The sequence below is a fragment of the Ursus maritimus genome, unplaced genomic scaffold (assembly GCF_017311325.1).
Source record: "Ursus maritimus isolate PB19 unplaced genomic scaffold, ASM1731132v1 scaffold_1, whole genome shotgun sequence".
Classification (NCBI taxonomy): domain Eukaryota; kingdom Metazoa; phylum Chordata; class Mammalia; order Carnivora; family Ursidae; genus Ursus; species Ursus maritimus.
Window position 1 is genome coordinate 42,922,655 of NW_024423343.1, and position 13,443 is coordinate 42,936,097.

General features: G+C 40.3%; 1 protein-coding gene across 4 annotated transcripts in view; it reads right to left on the reverse strand.

The window, feature by feature from the left end:
* MFSD6 (major facilitator superfamily domain containing 6) overlaps positions 1-13,443 on the reverse strand; it is a 67,734-nt gene that overhangs the window by 48,147 nt on the left and 6,144 nt on the right. Inside the window, exon 2 of one of the 4 annotated variants that reach the window (XM_040642689.1) lies at positions 6,903-6,982. The exons of 2 other annotated variants lie outside the window; for them this stretch is intronic. The gene's annotated coding sequence lies outside the window, so the exon portion shown is untranslated. One more of the 4 variants, XM_008687272.2, reaches the window with a different exon arrangement.

The following is a 13,443-nucleotide window of genomic DNA, read 5'->3' on the forward strand; positions in this document are numbered from 1 at the left end:
GACAGTGGGGAAAGCCAGTAATAGAATTTATTACTCCGAATCCTTCAGAGTCTCATGGGTTGGCCATATGAGGTTGAAGTGCAAGTAAGAGTGTGTGTGTGTGTGTGTGTGTGTGTGTGTGTGTGTGTGAGTGTGTGTGTGTGGGGGGGGTGGGAGGCTGCTGCTAATGGAAAGTCTGAATTCCAACTAAGAACACTCAATCCCCTTCATTCCACATAGCTAACCAGACAACTAGAGGTTTTTCCCCTCTGGAAAGAATAAAACAGAGGTTCTGCTGCCGTACGAAACAGCTGGAGTTGAGAGTAGGGGTACCATACTGAAAAAAGGCATTAATGAACATGTACAACCTGATTCCAAGCCTTAGCCCTGCCCCGAGCCCCCATCCCACTTCCCTCACGAGGTTTCCAGAAGCTGGCAAGGCTATCATCCTCCATGCAGGAAACTGGAAGTTTCTTCTCTGAGGATCCTGACACTGAAGCCTCCCTAACTAAACAACCCACCAAATCACTCTACATGGAAGTTCAGAGTAATCAAGCCCTATCACTAAATATGAACAGTCATCCAGAATTGTAAGACATTTGAAGAAAGTACCTTACGTGAAAGTTAGAACCAAAACAAACAGAAAAAAAAACCAACATGGAGAAGACAGGAGCTATGTGAGGAGGAAAATATTTCCTAAATATATTATTTTCAGAAGAAAAGAAATGCAACTATGAAACAAAAATAAGATAATACATATTTTTTAAGAAGAAGGAGGATGAAGGGAAATAAAAGGAATGCTTGAATGAAAACGTTACGGAAATTTTTTGTGGAAAAAATAGCATCAATGATGAAGGGATGAGGTTGAGGAACGTAAATCGGTACACTACTCTGATAACTGTTTGGGGGCGGCTGTCAGACCTGAAGGTACACCGGGTGACAGCTCCTTGACACGTACTAAATAGTAATGTAGTCACCAAATGACATCTACAAAAACGTTCACAGCAGAACAGTTTTAATAGCTCAAACCTGGGAACAACCTATCTATAGCAGAATAAATAAACTGTTATATTCATATAATGAAATACTGTACAGCAGTAAAAATGAACAATTACAGTTTCATACAATGACAAAGATGCATCTTACAAACATAATATGGACTGAGAAAAGAAGCAGAAGAGCACATCCCATATGATTCCATTTATATAGAGTTACAGAAGCAAGCAAAACTAATTTATGGTGTTAAAAGTCAGGGTAGACTTTTGCTTCCAAAGAAATTAAGTAGACACAGTTTTCCCTACTGCTCCTGCTAAGTACAACTAAAAATCTCGGACATTATATATAAAGCAAATACAGAAGACTCTGAAAGGTAGACAGAAGACGACGAACCAGCTAGGACCCTGGTACCCAAAGAACAACACAGGGATGAATGGGGCTAAAGAACTTGGAAAGACCAGCGAGTGCAAACCAAACAAACACAAAAGAAACTCAAAACCAAACAACAAACAACAACAACAACAACAAAAACCAGAACAAAAAACCCACAAAGCCCTCTCTGGCTAAAGGATGAGGAAAAATGCAGCCTAGAAAAACAGAAAACTTAAATGATAACTGCTCTACTCCAGCCAAATACTACAGAGTGGGGCTTGGGGTTGTGGGGTAATGTGTCCTGACTCCCACCCCCACCAGCAAAGGTTACAGGGGGAGCACAGACTTCCACACTCACCAGGCTATAACAGAGCACCCCAACCCCTAAGCTAAGGTAGTATCAGAGAATGCCAAGTAGGGAGCTGGGACTTTCATCACTGCTAGGTGGTAATGAGGCCATGTCCCCAAGATATCATCAGTGGAGAACACTGGGGGATCCTGGACTTACAACCCCACCCGGGGTGGTGTGAGGAGGGCCTAATAGAGACTCATGACTTTTACCACCACCTAGCACTAACAAGATTCCTCTCCCCGCCCCCACTGTGGTGTCAGTGGAAAACACATAAGGAACAATAATGAGGCACTCCTATCTCTTCTAGGCAGGGAAGTATCGGTGGATACCTAATGGTGAGCCAGAACACCCATCTCTACTTCACAGTAACAAGGAGCTCCTTCACCCGCAGGTATCAAGAAGGGGAGTGAGTGGGGAACCTGGACTTCAACCTCCATCTAGCTGTAATGAGGCAATATCTCCAATTCCCCTGCTAGAGCATGTCAGAAAAATCCAACTAAAACAGAGGCTTAAATACGATCCAGAGTTTCATAACACAATACCCCAAATGTCCAAGTTTCAATAAAAATAATGCATACCAAGAACCAGCGAGACTTCAAAAAGTGCCTCAACAAGCAATTACAAACATGCTTGGAAAAAAATGAAAAAATCCTTAACAAAAATCCTTAACAAACTATTAGAAAAGAAAATTTGGCAATGTATAAAAAGAATGGTACACTTTGACCAAGTGAGATCTATTCCAAGGATACAAGGATGGTACAATATTTGAAAACCAATCAATGTAAATCCACCAGATTAACAAGCTAACGAAAAAAAAGTAACAATCCTATTAATTAATGCAGAAAAAGATTTTGACAAAATTAAACACTCATTCATGAAAAGTCTCAGAAAAATAGGAATAGAGAGAAACTTCCTCAATTAGATAAAGATCATCTACAAAAACCTACAGGTAGGTAACATTACACTTAGTGGTGAAAGACTGAATGCTTTTTCTCTAAGATAGGGAACAAGGCGAGACCATCTGGTCTTACCACTCTTATGCAACAAAGCGTTGGGAGCTCTAGCCATTTCAGTAAGGACAAAAAAGAAAACAAAGGGTATACAGATCAAAAAGAAAGAAAGAAATGGTGTCTGTTTGCAGCTGACATGATTGTCTGTGTAGGAAATCCCAAGAAATCTACAAAATCTCCTGAAAAGAAGAAATATTTGAATATAAATTAATACAAGGGACTATATGCTGAAAACTATAAGATACTGTTGAAAGAAATAAAAATCTAAATAAATGGACAGAGGCACCTGGTTGGCTCAGTCAGTTAAGCATCTGACTCTTCATCTCAGCTCAGGTCTTGACCTCAGGGTCATGAATTCAAGCCCTACATTGGGCCCAGCATGGAGCCCACTTAAAAAAAGAAAGGAGAAACATACCCATGTTCATGAATTGGGACATTCAGTGCAGCAAAGATTTCAATTCTCCTTAAATTTATACGCAGGTTTAACACAATCCCTACCGAAATCTGAGCAAGATTTTCTTATAGATATAGAAAAGATTATTCTAAAATTTATATGAAAAGAAAAGGAAAAAAAAAGCTAAAAAAGCTAAAGCAATTTTGAAAAAGAAGATTTATTATGGCTACAGAGTAATCACGACTATGTGGCCCTGGCAGAAGAATAGACACACATCAATGGAACAGAACAGAGAACCCAGGAATAAACTATACAAATATGCCCAACTGGTATTTCAAAAACAATTTGATGGAGAGAAGATAATCTTTTCAACAAATGGTGCTAGAGCAAAAAAATAAACATCAGCCTAAGTCTCACACCCTATATGACTATTAACTCAAAATGGAGTGTGCATTTAAATGTAAAATGTAAAACTACATAACTTTTAGGGAAAAAAAATCCAGGAGGAAATCTTCAGGCTTTAGTGCTAGGCAAAGAGTTCTTAGACTTAATACCAAATGCATGATTCATAAAAGGAAAAATTGATAAATCAGACTTCATCAAAATTAAAAAATCTTGTTCTGCAAACATCTCTACTAAGAGGATGAAAAGACAAATTATAGGGGCGCCTGGGTAGCGCAGTTGTTAAAGCGTCTGCCTTTGGCTCAGGGCGTGATCCCGGCGTTCTGGGATCGAGCCCCACATCAGGCTCCTCCGCTGGGAGCCTGCTTCTTCCTCTCCCGCTCCCCTGCTGTGTTCCCTCTCTCGCTGGCTGTCTCTGTCACATAAATAAATAAAATCTTAAAAAAAAAAAAAAAGAAAAAAGAAAAGAAAAGACAAATTATAATAGGAGAAAATATTTGCAAGACACATTCAACAAATGACCAATATCTAGAATATATAAAGAATTCTCAAAACTCAACAGTAAAAAATAAATAAATAAATAAATAAATAAATAAATAAATAAATAAATAAAATCTGAACAATCCAATTAGAAAATAGACATAAGACATGAAAAGACATTTCACCAAAGAGGAGGTACAGGATATAGAGATGCAAATAAACGTAGGAAAAGATGTCCCTTGTCACTAGCCATTAGGGAAATGTAAATTTAATTAAAAACATATCACTACACATGTGTAACAATGGCTCAAGTTAAAATAGTGACAACGCCATATTCTGACAAGGATAAGAAGAAACCAGATCACTCATACATTGCTGGTATGGATATAAAATGGTATAGCCGCTCTGGAAAGCAGTTTGGCAGTTTCTTAACAATCGAAACACGTGACGACCATATGACCCAGCAATCGCGCTTCTGGGCATTTATCTCAGAGAAATGAAAAAAATTTCACACAAAAACCAAGACACAGATATTTATAGCAGCTCTATTTGTAATATGCCCAAACTGGAAATAACCAGATGTCCTTCAGTGGACAAACAGGTCTACAAACTGTGGCACATCGACAGCATGGAGTATCACGCAGCAATAAAAGGGAACAAACTACCGGTACATACAGTAACCTGACGAGATCTCCAGAGATCTCAAAAGATTCCGCACTGTATGATTCCACTCATGTATCATTCTTGGAATGACAAATTATTGAAATGGAGAACACATAAGGGATTGCCGGGGTTCCATGGGGAGCAGAGGCAGAAGGAAAGCAGTGGTAGCCACAGAAGGGAGACATGAGAAATTCAGGTGGTGATAGAATGTTCTAAATCTTGACCGTATCCGTGTCAGTATCCTGGTGTGCTGTTGTACTAAAGTTTTACAAGATGTTACCACCGGGGAGAAGTGAGCACGGCATACATGGACTATCCACGTATATACGTATGTATAACTATGTATAACTTCTTACAACTGGGTGTGAATCTACAGTTATCTCAAAACAATAAGCTTAATTTTTAAAATAGGAGTTCCCCTTGGGGAAGGTAGTGACTAGATGGGGTTCTAGGGTGCTGAGAATTTTATGATTTTTTGTTCTGCAAACATCTCTACTAAGAGGATGAAAAGACAAATTATAATAGGAGAAAATATTTGCAAGCTGGGTCTTTATCGTATGGATGCATTCAATGTGTAAAAAGGTCACTGATGTATATTATTTTTTTCAATAAAAATGAACTTAAGAACTTGAAATATGAAGAAGAAAAAAAGAAGAGAGGTGAAAGTAGGAGAGAAAGGACAAGGAAAATATAGGATCAACCAGAAAGTCAAGTATCTAAAAAAACTGGAACTCCAAGAAGAGAAAATGAGGAAAATTAAGAAAAGGAAATTGTTTTAATCCAAAAAAATTTCTTAGAACTGAAAGCTCTGAATTATCTGACTGAAATGACCCACTGAGTGCCCAACGCAGAGAATAAAACAGACCCAAGCCGAAGCACACGATGAAGATCTCAGAGCGCTGGGACACACAGATGACCCCGCAGAGTTTCAGAGAAGAAAATGGATCACACACTGAGGATCAGGAACCAGAGATGGCTTCAGATTTCTCAACAATAACAGTGGGAGCTCTGGCCAGCCAGATTATTATTCAAGTTTATAGGTGAAATAAAGACATTTTACCTACGTAATTTCTCAAAAAACATTCCTCTTGTGTACCCTTTCTCAGATTGTGTGCCACCAAAACAAGGGAGTAAATCAAGAGAGAGTAAGACAGGGGATACAGGACATAAAAGACCTGACGTGGGAGAGAGGCAGAGACACAGCACGCTGGTGACTGGAGACCCCCGCGTGACAGCCGCACGCCAGACACACAGGGCAGCGGGTCTAGCAGGGAGTGGGTCTGAAGGCCCCCAGACAGCCTGTGACAGCAAAATGACACCGACAGAATAACAGTACATCTGAATGTCCCAAGAGGAAATTTAGATAATTGGTGAAGAGTTTAGGGATGAATTAGCGGTAAGTACAGAGAAAGTTAAGTACACAAAACATTACAAGAAAACGAAAAGTTGCACAGGAGAAGAAAAATAATCATAGTTTACTACATGTCTCAGCTGTGATTACACAGTCATACTAATGCAAACAGTGAATACTGAAGTCACCAAATTGCCACATCACCACATTGGGAAGATTCGAAATGAGAAGGCTGAAGAGGTATAGAGAGCTGGGGCAGGAAAGAAGAGTTAACTCTGTATCTTCCATGGTGAGAAGTCAGTAGATAATGCCTACTCTTAAAAATCAGGAGTTAAGAATACAAGGATTTTATTTAAAAATACACAGGTGAATATCAAAATGGAAGACTAAAATGCAGAGGAAGGAGTCGCCTCTGGTAGGGAAATGAGTGATGGGGTAGAAACTGGTTGTTGTTTTACTTTTAAACAAGCTTTATAAACTTGTTCATCTTCTTAAAACAACTTTGTACATGCCTATCTCTTCTTTGAAAAATAAAAATCAAAACTAAAAAAGAAATATGCAGTCATGTGAGCTTTATCTCTGTAAAAGACAATAATTAAAAGCAGCTACCAATACCCTTCTATCACAGACTAAAAATAGTTTTTAGAGTACAGAGTGAATTCTGACTATGAATTCCAATCAGGTGGGCTTTAATTATCTTCCATAAATCAACCACTGAGTCTTCAACAAGTAGGTCATAGAAGGACACCAAGTCCTTTTAAAAGGGCGTAAGTCTCTCTGACTTACCCAAGTGATGCTGGGAACTGATGCCCAAATGCTAATTCAAAGCTGCAAAATACCTTACATTCGAACGTTGATTTAAACATTGATGAGTGACTTTCTCCCAAACCATTCTTTCCTCACCATCTTATTCAATGATTTTGATTATCATAAGGTCATGCAAGGTTTCTCTTGTTCCATGAGTCCAGATGTTAAGAGGTTCCCTAAATATCAAGAAATGCAAAGTGGTTACAGGAATGTTCCTCTCCTATAACATTCAGTACCTTTGTATGAATGCCAAATCCAGTGACTTTTATAAGAATTTCAATTCTAAAAACATAAACAAAAACTTTTAGCTTCAATTCAGGCAGGACACTAATGTTTAGACTAAATATTTTCAGGTTATATTTAGATTTTTGAGGAAAAGGAACTAAAACAATCACATTTAAAACACAGTGACAAAATACAGTTTAACTACAGTCATCTGTGCAGTCACAGGATCAGGGACAAAAAGAAGCAAATGAACCAAAACAAACTCTGTATTTTAATAAAACTAAAACATGCTCCAAAGTAGGGCATGCTCTGGCTGACTTAGATTACATTTAATTTGCCGTAAGGATTGACAGAGCAAGTATAAAGAGCAGTAAAGTATTTATATATATGCTGGATGAAGTACTTAATCTGTTTACAAACCAAGGAGAGGTGCTGTTGATTAAGTAGTCTAACAACATGAACCCATTAAGCTAACATTTTGTTTAAACCTCTGAGTCTTTTTTTAAAAGATTTTTTTAAAAGAAACTTTTAAAAAGGAGAGAAGACATTTCAAATTATACACAGAATTAGATTTATGAACTTCTCCAGGAACTCTCCGCTGTAGGTTTGCAGTTAATCCTACTTGCATAAGAAGGGCTTTTATTTATTAGAAAAGCAGAAAACTTTTCTCACCTAGCACTCTAATGATAGTAATCAACACCATTACTGTGAAAATATAGCACAGCCTTTTAAAACCTGGAAAGACATTCTACCAGTACTTACATTGAGTCATTCAACTAGCAGGTATTTCTGAATTATTGATGACAGGTAATGAAATAATTCTTGTTAAAATTGATAGCTATCTTCATTATGCAATTAAATGGAAACTGTTCAAACATATATCGAGGTATCCACAAATAATTGAGTATGGAAATGGATTCAGCTTTTCAGGGAGAAAAAAAAAAAAAAACGAAAACCAACCTTAAACCTGAATATATCGTTTGGAATAATAATTGCCAAAGGTCAGATTTACGAACATAACAGCAGCGACATAACGATCAGTGATGGAGAGGAAACAGTGCCTGGATAACCCAGAAAGGACAGTCCCCTCTTGGCACCATTTCCATCATAACTCAGGATTGCCCAGAGACCAGTACTGAGGCTGCAAAATGAGAAAATCCACGTGTTAAACCCTCAGAGCTAGCTCTGCACTGTTAACTGTTACCATTCTTTATGCCTTTAAGCAATGTGAGTCTCAGGGCTGGTCTCTAACTGCACAGACATAGAGACATAGAGAAACCACTCCAAACAAGACTTAGAGTCCTGGTATTCAGCCACTACATTTTTGAACATTGATTTCAATCCCCAGAATTTTCCAGAAAGAACTTTCCTCAGAGGCTGAGCACTCAATGTCACTTCCAACAGATCTTTTTCCCGTGAGGATTGCTGTAGCATCTGCTAGACCTTCAGCCAATGTCATGGAAAAGAAACATAAGGTTGGTTTTATAACAGTTACACAAGCTACAAGGGCATTAAGGTCTAGAGAGGTGAATGACTATTTTGGAATCTTCCTCTTCCTTTTGGAGCATTTTGACACGGTTCCTCTTATGGCTAAATCAAATTGTAAAAGAATCAGAACTGCTTCTAGTCCTGTCAGCCCAGCTCGATCCTCCAAGGTCCAGCTTGAGCCCTCCAGACACTCACTGCTTCCCACAGCTGCTACCAACATCATTCCACTTAGACAGAAACTCCTCCCACAACCTGCCATCCCTGTTATTCTTGGTGGACCTTTCCAGGCTCATAGCAAAACCTGTCTGCTGGGTGACAAACAAACTGACTCATATGGCGGCTAATACGCACCTTGTGGTTGGCCATCTTGATGACATATTTGTACTTTAATAAGGGCTCGGTGGGCTATGTTATTATCACAGTTACTACCAACGACAACACAACAACACTTAAGTAATATCTGCTACGGGTTTAAATGTATTAACTCATTTAATCATCACAACAGTTCTCTGGGGTAAGATTACTTTCCCAACTTTACAATGAGGAAAACGAGCCACAGAGAAGGTAAATGATTAGCCCAAGGTCAGTGGGGAGCAAGAAGCCCAGCTGGCTTTCAAATCCAGGCAGTCTGTGCAGCGGCTATGTCTCAACGCACTGCGTAGCTCCTAGGCAGCGATGTCTAAAATGTGGTCTTGAGCCTCAAAGGCTTGCTTTATGGTTCACAAGATGGACCCAAAACACAAGGAAGATTTAAATGACAAGTGGCAAGGATAACAGAAGCTACATAGCCCTGCATAATTAACAGGAAATGTTACAGACAATAGGGTGCTTCTGGAGCTCAGAGCAGAGAGCCCAAACTTCAGATAGAGGTTGTCAAGAGAATGAGGGACTTAACTTGAACCCCAAAAGATGTGTACGATTTGCCTTGGGCAAAGATGAGTGGGAAAACTATTCCAGGATAGGGGAAAAGAAGAGATAACAGGAGATCCTTATAATGTTAATACTGGGGGCTGAGGGGCATCAGCAACAGATCACAGAGGGCCCTACAACTCAAACTGAGGGGTGACAGGAGAGGACACAGAATACCACATTAGAGACTTCTGTTGAAAGTTAAAGATGTTCATTAATCCAACAAATATAAATTTAGCACCATCCATTGGATGGACTGCGTGTTTGGCGATCGGTAATTCCAGTGGGGAAGACCCAGTCGTTGCTATCAAGGCCAGTGGTAAGAGAGAGGGGTAAACCCAGCCACGAGACACTGTGCTGACGGTGGAGTTGACACAGGAGTCTCTGGGGTGGGGCCTTGAAGAAGTCTTCGAGGACGAGAGAGAAACGCACAAGAGGAGGAGCAGGGGAGGGCCTGACCCAGAAGGGCCTTCTACCCGCTGTGAAGGGCTTGCTGAGTCGGGGATGAGAGACTGGCAGACATTAGAATCCTAGCTTTGTCACTGACTAGTTCTGTAGCCTTGACGAAGCCACTTCTCCCAGTCTCCTCATCTACAAAGTGGGGACCATCATAAGACTTTTCCATCAGGGTAGCTGCGGCGGGGGACGGTGGGGGATGGGAAAGTATGATGCGTGTTGACCTCTTGGCACAGCAGCTGACATATAGTAAGAGCTTGTTGGTATTATTCATTTTGAGCACAATAGAGAGCCACTGAAGAGAATTAAACAGGAGAATACAATGGCCACATCTGTATTTTACGAAGATCATTAAAGTTTCAGTGTGGAAAACAGAATGGCAATATTTTGCTACTGCAACTCCCAAGAATTTCCTAACACTTGATGTTTTATTTTAGTGCACTGGTCTTAACACTGATTATAAATATTAATATCCTTGATAGAATTACTTTTTTTTTTAAGATTTTATTACTTATTTGAGAGAAAGAGAAAGAGAGACAGAGAGATTGAGAGCAGGAACAGGGAGAGGGGCAGAGGGAGAGGCAGACTCCCCAGTGAGCAGGGAGCCTGAGAGGAGGGACTCAGATCCCAGGACCCTGAGATCACGACCTGAGCCAAAGGCAGATGCTTAACTGACTGAGCCCAGGACCCAGGTGCCCCTAGAATTGGACAGTACTCTATGAATTGCAGCTAATGCAATCTTTTATAACATCTGGAAATAGAATAAACACCATATTTTCCTGAGTCCTTCGATTACTCTCATACCTGAGCGTGGTAAGACTTGTGGATAACTTTATTACTTTTTTTATAGGTACTTCCTGTCTTCCCAATTAGATTATAAACTCCTTGAATGAGGAATCCAGTACTTAGCATATTGCCCTTTACTCTTGTAAGCTCACAATAAAGATTATTTTTGACAAGCACCTGATGGATATATATACCAATATTCTACTAAAGTTTAATGTGACAGAGGTTAATTTTAGGACGTGCAGAGAGAAGGTCCAGTTGCTCTCCTGGCTTTGACCAATCAGTGGCTCTTTGAGCCTCCCTTTATTCACTGTGAAATGGGGATCGAAACACAAACCTAACTCAACTAACTCACAGAAGGATTCTAAGGCTTAAATGAAATAATGTATGAAAAAGCATTTTTCTTTTTTTTCTTAAAGATTTATTCATTTATTTTAGAGAGAGCAAGAGTGAATTTATGTTCATATCCATTTCCATGTCCCCAGCCTAATTTTTTCTGGGGGGGCGGGCAGGGGCATGGGGTAGGAGGAGGAAGCACACCAGCTCACCAGAGAACACATGGTTCATTAGGGGCTGGAATGATAATCAGCTATCTCCAGGCCAGAAATGCCTATTCATTTAGAATCGAGCCACCTGTAGGAATATTTTAGTTCTATCTGTGACATAAGAAATGTGAAAGACTGGAGCTGAAATCCTACCATATTTCCCTTCATACTGCTAAGAGAGTGAAAGGAAAAAGTTATTCTCATCTCTCAAGGGTGTGGTTGTGGGGGAGGAGATAGGCTTTAATCCTAGATGTGGCTTTAGCAATAAGCCAAGTGGATTTTCACTTTCACTTTGTGGAAGATACAAATAAATATAATTCAAAAATTGGCAATTTAGATCCTTAGACCTTATCAATCATCATGGAAGCAAATTCCTACTTGTTTGTTTTAGGTTTCTGATTAAGTGCTGTGCCAATAGCTTACAGCATGAATGTGAAGCGGGCCCCAGAGCCTCGTTTCTTCTACGCCTTTATTTAACTTCCTGCCTTAGGACAATCCCAGTGTGAGGAATACATAACAGTTCAAACTACAGCATGAACAGAATGTTGGGTGTTTTTAAATATACTTGGATCCTGTGAGCCTCCGCAACAACAACAAACCCCAGTGGCCGTTGGAAATGGGGTGAGAGATGCTGAACACGCCGCCGCTCACACTCATTGCCAGGAAGGAGAGAAAGGACTCGAAGGGGGCCGGCCGGGCCACAGGACCTTTGCACACGCACACCCGAAGCGCAGTCAGCTATCCCTCAGCAGCCAGCAATAGCCGCAGCGCGCAAGGAAACTGTCGGCTGCGGATAACCGAGCTGCTGAACGGACTGGGTTTCCCAGAGTCACTGTACTTCAAGTGCCGAAGCTTAGAAACCGGTTCGCTCTGAACCACGACCAGGAGCAGTGGAGCCCAGATGCCTGAAGCAGAGTGCTGGAGGAACCTAGGCGCCGCAGAGTGCCTGACTCTCATTTATTTATTTTTAAAAAGATTTTATTTTTCAGTGATCTCTGCACCCAATGTAGGGCTTGAACTCACAACCCTGACATCAAGAGTCGCACACTCCACCGACCGGGCCAGCCAGGCGCCCCCAGAGGGCGTAACTTTTAAAGTAGAGGAAATACTGTTTTTCGATCTGGAATGCCAGCAACACGTGCCCCCAGACAGGCCCATCCAGAGCATCCCTACTCACTCCCCTGTAGGCACAGCAGTGGGCATGGAATCCCGGCCACCTGCGTCCTCCTGGGCAACAGTTCCAACCTGTGGGAGCCACGAGTCTTTGCCAGAAGTCTCTGAAAGCACTAAACACGTGTGTCGCACATAAGCGTTCTACTCATTTTCAAATGTTAACATAATTCTTCTTAGCTTTCTAGCCTGCCTTTTCTGAGACAGGGTACCCTACAAGCACAACTATTTCCATGTGAACGCCTGGAAAATCTATTCACATTGAAATGGTGTCTTCAGACCCCTTCCAGGTAAGAGAAGAGGTACAGGGTCAGAGGAGAAAGAGGGCAGGGTGGAACCGGTCAGCGCCAGCCCAGGCCACAGGGAACCTGGCTACCGCAAGTCAACGCTGACCCTTTGGAAACCCTATTATCAAATGCTTTACTATTTTAATGAATATAAACGCAATCTTTGTTTCTTTGCCAAGAAGCCAACATGGAAAATCTCACACTTATCTTTTCAAAGCATGAAACGAAGGGTTTTTAAAAGGTTGATACTGAAAGAAGTGATTTGCTTAAGGTTTTAGAGAAAGATTTTCCTCGGTAAATTTTGCTTGCTATACTTGAGAAGCAATTTATAGAGAAGATACATTCGTTTAAAAAAAAGACAAATTACAATTCTATTAAAATGCTTTTTGGTTTATTTTTAAACCTTGTTATGTGAATCTGTTTTATACATAGAGACACATTTTTTTTCATATCTTTTCAGAAAAGGGCTGACTCAGGTACATATATTAGTATAGGACAATGGGTTCGAGATCTAAAAATACTAGGAACACAGGAAAAGCAGACTGTGGAAAAATAAGAATTATAAGGAGAAATAAAAACACAATGCCAGGTGTTACGTTAGAGCTCTAACATTACGTTAGAGCTCTAACATTACGTTAGAGCACTCAGGGGCATACGGGGATACATATGTAAAATAATGTTATATTTATAATGGGTATTTGATGAAAGCTTATTCAGTAAAAGACTGGTGTTTTTACCTGGCCGGCCTGACACTGTTAAGACACTGAGGAA